Source organism: Ambystoma mexicanum, chromosome 4q (assembly GCF_040938575.1).
Source record: "Ambystoma mexicanum isolate Mex_15411 chromosome 4q, UKY_AmexF1_1, whole genome shotgun sequence".
NCBI lineage: Eukaryota > Metazoa > Chordata > Amphibia > Caudata > Ambystomatidae > Ambystoma > Ambystoma mexicanum.
In genome coordinates this window covers 466,393,729-466,407,745 of record NC_090928.1, presented here as the reverse complement: position 1 = coordinate 466,407,745, position 14,017 = coordinate 466,393,729, and positions in this window count along the sequence as shown.

Genomic DNA, 14,017 nt, shown 5'->3' with positions numbered 1-14,017 from the left:
CCCATCACCCCCACCCCCCAGCAGTGCAGGGCACCCTCCACCAGGCCCCCACTCATGTCCAACTCATGTCTCCCAGCACCCCCACTCCCCAGCAGTGCAGGGCACCCTCCACCAGGCTCCCACACATGTCTCCCAGCACCCCCACCCCCAGCAGTACAGGGCACCCTCCACCAGGCCCCCACTCATGTCCAACTCATGTCTCCCATCACCCCCACCCCCCAGCAGTGCAGGGAACCCTCCACCAGTCCCCCACACATGTCCACCTCATGTCTCCCAGAACCCCCACCCCCCAGCAGTGCAGGGCACCCTCCACCAGGCCCCCACTCATGTCTCCCAGCACCCCCACCACCCAGTAGTGCATAGCACCCTCCACCAGGCCCCCACACATGTCTCCCAGCACCCCCACCCCCCAGCAGTGCAGGGCACCCTCCACCAGCCCCCACTCATGTCCCCCTGCACCCCCACCCCCCAGCATCCAGGGGCACACTCCACCAGGCCCCCACTCATGTCCAACTCATGTCTCCCATCACCCCCACCCCCCAGCAGTGCAGGGCACCCTCCACCAGGCCCCACTCATGCCCAACTCATGTCTCCCAGCATCCCCACCCCCCAGCAGTGCAGGGCACCCTCCACCAGGCCCCCACTCATGTCCAACTCATGTCTCCCATCACCCCCACCCCCCAGCAGTGCAGGGCACCCTCCACCAGGCCCCCACTAATGTCCAACTCATGTCTCCCATCACCCCCACCCCCCAGCAGTGCAGGGGACCCTCCACCAGGCCCCCACTCATGTCTCCCAGCACCCCCACCCCCCAGCAGAGCAGGGCACCCTCCACCAGGCCCCCACACTTGTCTCCCAGCACCCCCAACCCCCAGCAGTGCAGGGCACCCTCCACCAGGCCCCCACTCATGCCCCCCTGCACTCCCATCCCCCAGCATCCAGGGGCACCCTCCACCAGGCCCCCACTCATGTCCAACTCATTTCTCCCATCTCCCCCACCCCCCAGCAGTGCAGGGCACCCTCCACCAGGCCCCCACTCATGTCCAAATCATTTCTCCCATCACCCCACCCCCCAGCACTGCAGGGCACCCTCCACCAGGCCCCCACTCATGTCCAACTCATGTCTCCCAGCACCCCCACCCTCCAGCAGTGCAGGGCACCCTCCACCAGGCCCCCACTCATGTCCCCCTGCACCCCCACCCCCCAACATCCAGGGGCACCCTCCACCAGGCCCCCACCCATGTCCAACTCATGTCTCCCATCACCCCCACCCCCCAGCAGTGCAGGGTACCCTCCACCATGCCCCCACTCATGTCCAACTCATGTCTCTCATCACCCCACCCCCCAGCAGTGCAGGGCACCCTCTACCAGGCCCCCACTCATGTCCAACTCATGTCTCCCATCACCCCCACCCCCCAGCAGTGCAGGGCACCCTCCACCAGGCCCCCACTCATGTCTAACTCATGTCTCCCATCACCCCCACCCCCCAGCAGTGCAGGGCACCCTCCACCAGGCCCGCACTCATGTCCAACTCATGTCTCCCATCACCCCCACCCCCCAGCTGTGCAGGGCACCCTCCACCAGGCCCCCACTCATGTCCAACTCATGTCTCCCAGCACACCCACCCCCCAGCAGTGCAGGGCATCCTCCACCAGGCCCCCACTCATGTCTCCCAGCACCCCCACCCCCCAGCAGTGCAGGGCACCCTCCACCAGGCCCCCACTCATGTCCAACTCATGTCTCCCATCACCCCCACCCCCCAGCAGTGCAGGGCACCCTCCACCAGGCCCCCACTCATGTCCAACTCATGTCTCCCAGCACCCCCACTCCCCAGCAGTGCAGGGCACCCTCCACCAGGCTCCCACACATGTCTCCCAGCACCCCCACCCCCCAGCAGTATAGGGCACCCTCCACCAGGCCCCCACTCATGTACAACTCATGTCTCCCAGCACCCCCACTCCCCAGCAGTGCAGGGCACCCTCCACCAGGCTCCCACACATGTCTCCCCTGCACCACCACCCCCAGCATCCAGGGGCACCCTCCACCAGGCTCCCACTCATGTCTCCCAGCACCCCCACCCCCCAGCAGTGCAGGGCACCCTCCACCAGGCCCCCACTCATGTCCAACTCATGTCTCCCATCACCCCCACCCCCCAGCAGTGCAGGGCGCCCTCCACCAGGCCCCCACTCATGTCCAACTCATGTCTCCGAGCACCCCCTCTCCCCAGCAGTGCAGGGCACCCTCCACCAGGCTCCCACACATGTCTCCCAGCACCCCCACCCCCCAGCAGTACAGGGCACCCTCCACCAGGCCCCCACTCATGTCCAATTCATGTCTCCCATCACCCCCACCCCCCAGCAGTGCAGGGCACCCTCCACCAGGCCCCCACTCATGTCCAACTCATGTCTCCCAGCACCCCCACTCCCCAGCAGTGCAGGGCACCCTCCACCAGGCTCCCACACATGTCTCCCAGCACCCCCACCCCCAGCAGTACAGGGCACCCTCCACCAGGCCCCCACTCATGTCCAACTCATGTCTCCCATCACCCCCACCCCCCAGCAGTGCAGGGAACCCTCCACCAGTCCCCCACACATGTCCACCTCATGTCTCCCAGAACCCCCACCCCCCAGCAGTGCAGGGCACCCTCCACCAGGCCCCCACTCATGTCTCCCAGCACCCCCACCACCCAGTAGTGCATGGCACCCTCCACCAGGCCCCCACACATGTCTCCCAGCACCCCCACCCCCCAGCAGTGCAGGGCACCCTCCACCAGCCCCCACTCATGTCCCCCTGCACCCCCACCCCCCAGCATCCAGGGGCACACTCCACCAGGCCCCCACTCATGTCCAACTCATGTCTCCCATCACCCCCACCCCCCAGCAGTGCAGGGCACCCTCCACCAGGCCCCACTCATGCCCAACTCATGTCTCCCAGCATCCCCACCCCCCAGCAGTGCAGGGCACCCTCCACCAGGCCCCCACTCATGTCCAACTCATGTCTCCCATCACCCCCACCCCCCAGCAGTGCAGGGCACCCTCCACCAGGCCCCCACTAATGTCCAACTCATGTCTCCCATCACCCCCACCCCCCAGCAGTGCAGGGGACCCTCCACCAGGCCCCCACTCATGTCTCCCAGCACCCCCACCCCCCAGCAGAGCAGGGCACCCTCCACCAGGCCCCCACACTTGTCTCCCAGCACCCCCACCCCCCAGCAGTGCAGGGCACCCTCCACCAGGCCCCCACTCATGCCCCCCTGCACTCCGATCCCCCAGCATCCAGGGGCACCCTCCACCAGGCCCCCACTCATGTCCAACTCATTTCTCCCATCTCCCCCACCCCCCAGCAGTGCAGGGCACCCTCCACCAGGCCCCCACTCATGTCCAAATCATTTCTCCCATCACCCCACCCCCCAGCACTGCAGGGCACCCTCCACCAGGCCCCCACTCATGTCCAACTCATGTCTCCCAGCACCCCCACCCTCCAGCAGTGCAGGGCACCCTCCACCAGGCCCCCACTCATGTCCCCCTGCACCCCCACCCCCCAACATCCAGGGGCACCCTCCACCAGGCCCCCACCCATGTCCAACTCATGTCTCCCATCACCCCCACCCCCCAGCAGTGCAGGGTACCCTCCACCATGCCCCCACTCATGTCCAACTCATGTCTCTCATCACCCCACCCCCCAGCAGTGCAGGGCACCCTCTACCAGGCCCCCACTCATGTCCAACTCATGTCTCCCATCACCCCCACCCCCAGCAGTGCAGGGCACCCTCCACCAGGCCCCCACTCATGTCTAACTCATGTCTCCCATCACCCCCACCCCCCAGCAGTGCAGGGCACCCTCCACCAGGCCCCCACTCATGTCCAACTCATGTCTCCCATCACCCCCACACCCCAACAGTGCAGGGCACCCTCCACCAGGCCCCCACACATGTCTCCCAGCACCCCCACCCCCCAGCAGTGCAGGGCACCCTCCACCTGGCCCCCACTCATGTCTCCCAGCACCCTCACCCCCCAGCAGTGCAGGGCACCCTCCACCAGGCCCCCACACATGTCCAACTCATGTCTCCCATCACCCCCACCCCCCAGCATCCAGGGGCACCCTCCACCAGGCCCCCACTCATGTCCAACTCATGTCTCCCATCACCCCCACCCCCCAGCAGTGCAGGGCACCCTCCACCAGGCTCCCACTCATGTCCAACTCATGTCTCTCATCACCCCCACCCCCCAGAATCCAGGGGCACCCTCCACCAGGCCCCCACTCATGTCCAACTCATGTCTCCCATCACCCCCACCCCCCAGCAGTGCAGGGCACCCTCCACCAGGCCCCCACTCATGTCCAACTCATGTCTCCCAGCACCCCCACCTCCCAGCATTGCAGGGCACCCTCCACCAGGCCCCCACTCATGTCCCCCTGCACCCCCACCCCCCAGCATCCAGGTGCACCCTCCACCAGGCCCCCACTCATGTGCAACTCATGTCTCCCATCACCCCCACACCCCAGCCGTGCAGGGCACCCTCCACCAGGCCCCCAGTCATGTCTCCCATCACCCCCACCCCCCAGCAGTGCAGGGCACCATCCACCAGGCCCACACTCATGTCCAACTCATGTCTCCCATCACCCCCACCCCCCAGCATCCAGGGGCACCCTCCACCAGGCCCCCACTCATGTCCAACTCATGTCTCCCATCACTCCCACCCCCCAGCAGTGCAGGGCACCCTCCACCAGGCCCCCACTCATGTCCAACTCATATCTCCCAGCACCCCCACCCCCCAGCATTGCAGGGCACCCTCCACCAGGCCCCCACTCATGTCCCCCTGGACCCCCACCCCCCAGCATCCAGGGGCACCCTCCACCAGGCCCCCACTCATGTCCAACTCATTTCTCCCATCACCCCCACCCCCCAGCATCCAGGGGCACCCTCCACCAGGCCCCCACTCATGTCCAACTCATGTCTCCCATCACCCCCACCCCCAGCAGTGCAGGGCACCTCCACCAGGCCCCCAATCATGTCCAGCTCATGTCTCCCATCACCCCCACCCCCCAGCATCCAGGGGCACCCTCCACCAGGCCCCCACTCATGTCCAACTCATATCTCCCATCACCCCCAACCCCTTAGCAGAGCAGGGCACCCTCCACCAGGCCCCCACTCATGTCCCCCAGCCAACATGTCATCACAATCTAGATCCCTGGCCCTTATGGTCAGCCTCCAAATGCCAAACACCCACCCGAGTATTGCATCCACCCACTTAGAAATGGCAATAATATGATAGAACCCCAATTGCAAGTTTGGAAATGAACACATGTCCTTCACATAGACCCAATGGGTGTCAGTGAATGTCAAAACCCATATCATGATATGCATGTAACCAATGAGATGATACTACACATTGAAGTTTGAAGAAAAAATATGTATTAAAAGCAACATAAATTGAATCAAAAATAAACAAACAAAAATGGGAATTTAAAAAAAAAAAAACAGCATGTCCGTGAAATAATGCAAAACCACAAATCATAATCCAAAGGAAAGGTGTCCAAAGTCACAGTCCACAAAAGTAAATCCAATGGAAAAATAAAATCGAAAACCATTGCTCCATGGGTAAATCATAAAAAATGAAAATCCAACAGTCAACTATATACAGATAAACAATCCAGGGTCCATGTTCCCAACAGAAGAAATGAAACCTATCTAATAACACTACCTAATAAAAAAAACTATATACAAAAATGTGGCCCATTGTCCAAAAGGTCCAAAAAAAGATGCAAAACCAAAGGAAACCTAACACTAACTACAGAACTATTTACAAGGGCAGCAGGCTAGTTCGACGGCTCACTTCGGGATGTTCCGGGCCAGGGCATCATCGAACTCCTGCTCAATGTCCCGGAGGCGGTCCTCCTCCATGGCCCCGAGGGTCTGCAGGGCTGTCGACATGTTCACCTCCAACTCCCTGCGGATTGCCTCGAGGCACTCGGCCCGCCTCAGGGCCCTCCGCATAGAGTTCTCCGCCCTGACCATCGTGAGCCGTGCCTCTTCCACCCGCTGCCGCTCCGCATCTATGGCGTGGCCCAACCATTGCCACACGGAAGACACGTCACGTCCTGGGTCCTCCTGCCCTCCAGCCGATGCCTGCCCCTCTGATGTCGAAGGCCCCAAGCCATCATGGCTCCCACCACGTTGCTGCTGCTGCTGTGCCTCTGCCCGTACACTGCCTCCTGCTGCCTGCACATCCTCCGCTGGCTGGGGTGCAGTCGTTGATGTGGCCACCCCTGCTGGACGTCCGACTCCCGATGCCTCCTCCACCAGCCTGGCCGCACCGTCAGAGGCAGCTCCACAGGGCACCCAGGTGGCTAATGGGTGGGAAGATGGCACGGAGGATGACTGGCGCATAGGGGGTTCAGTTAAGGAGGGGGTCTGAGCAAGCCCCATCAAACGGAGGAATCCGGCCTGGGTGACCTGTCCCAGTAGGCCGACGCGATCAACGAGCCATTCGAGATGACGTGCAGTCTCCTCATGAAAAGACTGCAGGTCACCTCGCATGGCCCGTTGACGCAACGCCACACCAGTCAGGACAGGCTCAACCCGGACCCGGATAGCCACATTGTGAGCTCATCCCCTGCCTGAAAACGGGTCTGGACGTAGGTATCCCTGCTGGTGCAAGATGATGCAGTGACAGGATCAGGGACAGGAGTGCACACAGGCACCTCCGCGGCGGCCTGTGCTGCCTCCTGTCCCTGGTCCTGCACTGCACCACTAGCACCAGTGGAATCCCCACCTCCAGACCCCGTCTCTGTTGCTTGCACGGCCTCCTCCTCCACCAAACCCCCCACCAACCTGGATGACTCTGTGCATTCTTCCCCCGTTGGGCCCTGTGGGGTCCCAGCTGCCCCTTCTGCTGCCGAGGAGTCCAACTCCAACCTCCGCCTCTTGGACCTCCCCCCGGCAGCTGCGGCATAGGACGCGGCACCGGACTCCTCACTCACCTGGGAGGGGAGCCGGGCCTTGCGTCTCCGGCTGGCGGTGCGATCCCCGCCGCTGTGCTCCACAGCACCTTCTCCGCCCTCTTCATCAGTTGACGCTGCAGACAGGGAGAAATAAAACACAGGCATCAGGGCACTGTACAATGGACACATACACACATGACAGTTGTACATGAGTGGCATTGGCAAACCTCAGACATGGCATCACAATCGCCAACACACATGTCATTTCAACTTGCACACATGAGCCATACCACAGCCATATCGCAACTGCCAGCACCATCCATACACATACAACAGCATGAGCAGGCAAAGGTGAGCCAGACATCACATGCAACACATGGAGTGCACTACACATGCACGCACACCACCACACTTGCATGCATGTGTACACCTCTGCCAACTGTCACAGTGTTCAGATGGGCATCCATGTCACATCTGCCAATCAGGCTTCCACATCCCGCTGTCACATGCATCCATGTTGCATCACTGTTGCACCCTTGTCAAATACACACCCATGCACATGTACACAGTGCTGATACATGCAGCTGAAAACAACATACATGCGTGACATCACGAACATGCCTACTTACATACACATTCATCCAAACATGTGTGCCCACACAACTGCATTTGGCATGCAAGCCTACACACACAAGCACCATCCATGTCTCACACATGACAGCCCTCGCATGTGTTAGCCTCACGGCCCTGTACACCCCCACCCATACTCGGCCCCATACAAACAGATGTGCAACCTGCACACTACTGGCACATCACCACACGCACAGCTTACAATCATGATGCATGTACACTTACCGCTCGACTCCAGACGGGTCTGCCTCTCAAGGACCTGGACGTGGAGCGCTGGGGATATGTGTTCCAGGACCCTCATCTGATCTTCCTACAAGTGGCCCCGGCGCCCCTTAGCATCCGCTGCCTTCAAGAGGCGCCGGGCCTTGTTGAGGGTCATGGACCTGAAGTCCTCCCATCGCTTCTTGACATGTTGGAAGTCGCGGACTGCCACCCCTTCCGCGTTGATGGCAGTCACAATGTCCGTCCAGATCCGAGTCCGTCCTTCCTTGTCGGCGCGCACACTTCCGAAGAGGGCATCATACTGCCCCAAGACTTACTCCATCAGGACACCAACTTCGGTGGCAGTGAAGCTGGTGCCCCTCTGCCTCTCTGGCCGGGGGTTGTCAGTGGTGCCAGATGCTGCAGTGCCGGACATGACAACCCCAGAGGCAGGAGTGGGTGGGCAACTGGGTCTTGGGGCTGGGCTGTGGAGCGATGGAATCCCAGTCCGGAGTCTTCGGTTCCAGCAGGTGTGGTCACAGCAACAGCACCCCTGGCTGATGTGCAGGCAGCAAATGGCAGGGCACGTGGGCAGCAGGCAGTCAGGCAGCAGCAGATGGCAGGTGGGAGCGTGCTCGGGGCTCTGGGGGGCAGTAAATCGGCTTTCTGGGCAGGAGCATGGTCTTCCGTGTGCTTACGCGTGGCCAGCTTGATACGGAGTGATTTGGCACGTGAAATTCCTGCACGTCTGCGTGTAATTCGAGGAAAGGCCCTTAGCGCGTAAGCACGTCAGCACACGTACGTTAATTCATTGGCCCAAAGGCCCCCATGCGCATCTATGACGTCACGCGCATGGCCGTAGAGAATGGCGCATGTAAAAAAAAAGATACACGTCTAAGTGTCAAAGCGTGTAATTGGTGGAAATGGCCTCCGCGTATGCATGTCTGTGACGTGTGTATAAAAGGTACGTGTAGAACGCCATTTCCTTGTACGTGCTTTTCGTGGAGAGCGAGTGGGTGAAATCTGTACTTCTTGTCGGTTCACATGCGATTTACTTCACGGCGTTTCAAGTTCGTACTCCCTGTTACCTCTGACAGCTTTTTCTCTTTTCCTCTTTTTCCTGGGCCTGTTTCCTCAAACAGCGTTCCCTTCTACTGTTGTCCTGTCTCCTCAGACAGCGTACAATTCTTCTTTTGGCGGGGGTGTTGCCAACGCGCACACGCGCATATTTTTCACGCTTTTGTTCCTGGCAGCAGTGAGTCGCGCATGTATTTAACATCTGTGCTTGCCCCGTGTGTCGCGTACCCCTTCAGAGGTCATTCTAGGCTGCGTGTGACACGCATACGTTCATTCTTGTGTTTCTGGGTGCCACAGCGTAGTGCAGGTTTATTTTTCCACACACGTGGTCTAGGAGGGGTTGCGTGCACCTTACTTCCCTTTTTTGGGGTGCCTGTGTGTTGCGTGACCCGTCATCTTTCCCCAGGGGTGACATACAGCCTTGCTAGAGCACTAGGGTACGATTACCATCTGGTACCCAACCCCTTTGACCCCCAATTGCCCAGGACAATAGTTCACAGCGACTCCCATACACACAATAACATCAGTGCCATGGCTGGGAGGCGAACAAGCCGTAAGGGTGGCAAAGGTGGCCAAGCTCCAAGTGGTGGCTGTGGTGGATCCGGTAGGGGACGTGGCCGTGACTTGCAGGGTGCCCCTAGCCCCCCATGTGTGGAGGAGCAGTCAGGGACACCCATGCCCCCCCTGGTTGAGGGTAACATGGCTGACACCATCCATGCTCAGCCCTTGTTGGACCAGCCCACTGTGGAACCAGACCTGGCACAGGGTGACTCCATGGCTGACTTCCAGGTCAGCAGGTCTAGGCCACGTGCGCCGGTGCATGTTGGTGTCATCAGGCCACGTGGATCATGGGCAGCTAGGTCATCTGCTGCCCCGCGTCGGCATGCTGGGGAGGCTGCAGGGGCATCTGCGGCTCCATCCACCCCACCTCTCACACACCCAGCCAGGACAGTGTCGGTCCAAGTCCATCCTGCTGACATTCCCCCTGACACCATCACACTTGAGCTAAAGCCTGCACCAACTCCCATGCTGAGTGTGCAATCCCACACTCCTAGTACAGAGTCCACCGGGGCTCCCGCCCCTAGTGTCCAGAGTGGCGTAGGACACTCAGGATCCCCACCACCTTCCAAGCGGAAGAGGAATAGTGCTCGTCCAGTAGAGGCTGATGCCCCAGATACGGCTATACAGTCCGGCCCGTCAAGGAAGCCCAGCTTCAATGAGGCCGAACTGAATGCACTTGTAGAGTATGTGTCTGCATATGACCGCGAAATGGTGATTGTTGCAGGATCCAAGACCATACCGGCAGACCATCGCGGACATCATAAGTGCCCTTGGAATCGTGAGGCGCACAGCTAATGAATGCTACAAGCGCTGGAATGACCTGAAGCGCAGGGCAAAGAATAAGCTGGCCTCAAGTCATGCCGCTACTCTAGTGACTGGAGGTGGGTCTCCAGCAGAGGATTTAGAACTCACTCCACATGAGCATGTATCTGGGAGTTACGTCACCGAGGAACAGATCCAAGGCATGGGAGAACTGGCAGATTACGAGGCATTGTCCGGTGAGTGCACATGCATGTGTGTTTCATCTATGTGCATGGTGTGTGTGTGAGGGCTTCTGTTTGGGTGCCAGGTGAGGGTGTGTGTGCCTGAGTGGTTTGGGTCACCCATGTGCCTCATCCAATACATTCTGCGCACCAGCATTTGGGTATAGCAGTATCCCTTCTGCCAACATTAGACATCTAGCCCAACACCACGCCAGTTGCCCTTGAAGTGTCATTTCATGAGCAAACTAGACTGAATGAACAGTTGGTGCCCTCCTCTCCCTCTTCACTTTATGGCTAGGGTACATGCCATCTGTGCGATGGCATGTGTATTTGACCTGCCAATCACAGGCCAATGTGTGATGCCACTGCTAGGCAGCATGCAGCAAATGTGTTCATCTTCCATCTTGGTGTCATCAAGTGTGCCATCTGCCTCCCCTTCACACGCAGTGACGGTGCATGCATGGGAGGGTTTTAGTCATGTGGGACATGTGTCAATCAAGTACTGTTTCTGTAGCTTCTCAGCCCTAATTGTGTGCCATAGTGTTAATGCCTGTTTCCATTTGTTTTCTTTTATGTCTTTGCAGGGGATGACGCACTTGATACTGCTGGGGTTGTGGAGATGGTGCAGACCCAGGAGGGGTCTCAGGCCCAACCGACCACCAGTGAGGGACGTGGTGTGGTGGTGGGTGAGAACCCACAACTGCTGCAGGTCATGCTCTCAAGCGGTACCTCTGGCTGCACCTCCCCCGAGCTGTATTCAGGTGTCGATTCGGATGATGAGACCTATGTGCCGTCGCAGGTGAGTGTTCCTGGGAGGGATTCTGTTCTGTCCGACCCACCTGCACCAGGGTTAGAACCCTCAATGGGGATGACAGTGTTGGCAGGTACGCCTTTGGTGGTTACGGATGCAGGGTCACACTCCGCAACATCTGATCCTGTTCCTGGGCCAGCAGATCAGAGGGGGAATGCAGTCCTGCAGCCTCAGGCAGTGCCGGCACAGCAAGGCGCAGTTCGCCTTGCCCCAGATAGGTGTGGTGCCCGCCGACCTGGTGGCCGTACTCCACCTGGCAATACCGCATGGGAGCAATCCATATACGGTATGGCAACCCAACAGGCAGCATCATCAGAGATGATGGCTCAGGCCATGGATAGGGTGGCCACTTCCATTGTCCCCCCCGAAAGGCTGATGGAGCGACTACAGCAGGCAACAGACTCCATCTGCCAGTCACACAGGGAGGACATGTTGGCATCTGACAGGGACAGGCGGGCGGCACTGGCGACTCTGCGGGAAGCCATTTCCATAGAGTCCCAGGGCCACAGGGAAGCCCTGAGGGTGGAACTCCTTCACTTCAGGGCGACTCTTGTTGAGCTTGAGGCTTCAACAAACAGAAGGACAGAACAGCAGCTGGAGCGTCTCACACGTACGCTCTCTGCTGAGATGCAGGCAACTAGGGCGGAGGTCCGGGCATCCCGTGAGTTGTTGCATGGGGACCTACGCACAATCATCCTCCAGAACGAGACCTTCCACACCCGCATGCTTGCTGCCATGGAGGAGCAGACTAGGGCTTTGCTGGGGCTGCCTCCCATAGTGCCACCACCTCCTGATGCAGCTGCAGAGGGTAAGGAGAGTAACAGCAGTGATTGTCTCACAATAGGGTAGCCGTGCAGGCCATGAGCCCATGGAGGTGTTTTTTTTTCTCGCAAGATCCACACAGGTGGGTTTTGGTTTGCACCCTGTCCTCGGACCTCCTGGGTGGCCTCCCCCACCCCCTGGGCCCATTAATGGCCATTTTTTTTTTTTGTTGACAGTGTGTTGCCTTGTGTGGCTCCCGTGGGCATACGCTGTATTGTGGCTAGGCACAGGCAGGCTGTGAATTCGGGTCAGATACTTGGGTTTGTGTGACACACACCCCTCCTGCTTCCCTTTTCCATGGGCTTGCAAAGGGTGTGCCCAAGTGACATTGACGTACATGGTGACGTTGGACTCCCATTTCATGTGTGGGCAGTCTGTAGTCAATACTGTGTATACATTCATAGTGCATATTGTTGTTGTATTGTACACTGCATGGTGTATTGATATGTGCCTCTGCATCCATCTCATCCTCCTAATTTGCAGGTCCATTTCTCATGTCTTCACAAGGCGGTCTACCTTGGAACTGGAGTCCATGTTGTAAGCAGTCACCTACACTCTTGCGTGGCGCTAACACTGTATAGTTGGAAGTGTTCAAAGTGCTGGCATTATCAGGTAGTGAGGCTACCAATTTTTTAAGTCTGTAATGTCATGTTTAAGGTAGGTTGGAGGTTGTGTAGGTGATTGGTATTCTTGTTAAGTATTTGGTAAAGTGTGTTGTAGGTCCTGCATTACTGTGGTGGTGTTTGTGTAGGTAGGGATGCATACATTCTGACACTTCCACATGAACAATCTCAGGCTGCTATGGTTCTGACAGTTGACTGTCCCTTTGTTCGTCATAATTGTCAGGTTGAGTCATCATTGCTTATCAGATGGTATGTGCCAGGGCTGTGTGCACTCCACAGGGGTGTGATTTCTATGTGAAGTAATTAGCCACCAGCTGCATACGGGCTGCCTCACCCTGTGCCCTTTCCCCTCCCATGCGCAGCGGGCGTGCATGTGGTTGGGGATGTGGGGGCACCACCATGTCCACAGCCAGGCCCCGGCGTGTTGCAACATTGTGCAGGACACATGCTGCCACTATGATCCTGCACACTACTGGGGGCGCATATAACAGCTGCCCGCCAGAACGGTCAAGGGAGCGAAAGCGTGACTTGAGCACTCCGAATGTGCGCTCCACTATGCCCCGGGTTGCAATATGGGCTGTGTTGTATCTTACCTCGGGAGGCGTGATGGGGTTCCGAATTGGCGTCATCATGAGGGTAGGCAGTGTCCCCTGGTGAGGAGGTGATGGGTATCATTAGTGGGGTAGTAACATAACTCTGCATCTGACATGCATGCATGTGCAGTGGCATTCATACTCAACAAGCAGCCAAATATCGCCATGCCGCCCAGCTTCTAGGTCCCGGCTTAGGGTAGACATTCGGTAAATGAAGCTGTCGTGGGTGGACCCTGGATAGTTGGCATATACTGAGGTGATGATTCCCTTGGCATTACATACTACCTGCACGTTGATGGAATGCCAGTGCTTGCGGTTCCTATAGATGTGCTCAGATGCCCTGGGGGGACGTAGTGCCACATGGGTGCAGTCAATGGCACCTAGCACTTTGGGGAATTGTGCCACACCATAGAAATCCAGGGCGGCAGCCTGCCTTTCTGCAGGTGTCCTGGGCAGGTATATGTGCCTGCAGACTGATGGGCGTGCAGTGATGATGTTCAAGACCTGGTGCAGGCAGCGTGACTGCGTGGCCTGTGACACACCACCCACTATGGCACTTGTCCGCTGAAATGATCCAGTGGCCAAGAAGTGCAGTACATTAAGGACCTTCTCCAGGGGGCTGAGTGCTTGGGAGCACAGGGTGGGTGATGTGAGTTCATCCTCCCACTCACTGACAAGGTCCAGTATTATGTGTGGTGGAAACCTGTACCTCCCATACACCTGGTCATCAGGCATCCCAAAAAGGCTGGTTCTGGGATTGAAAATTCGGGCCCT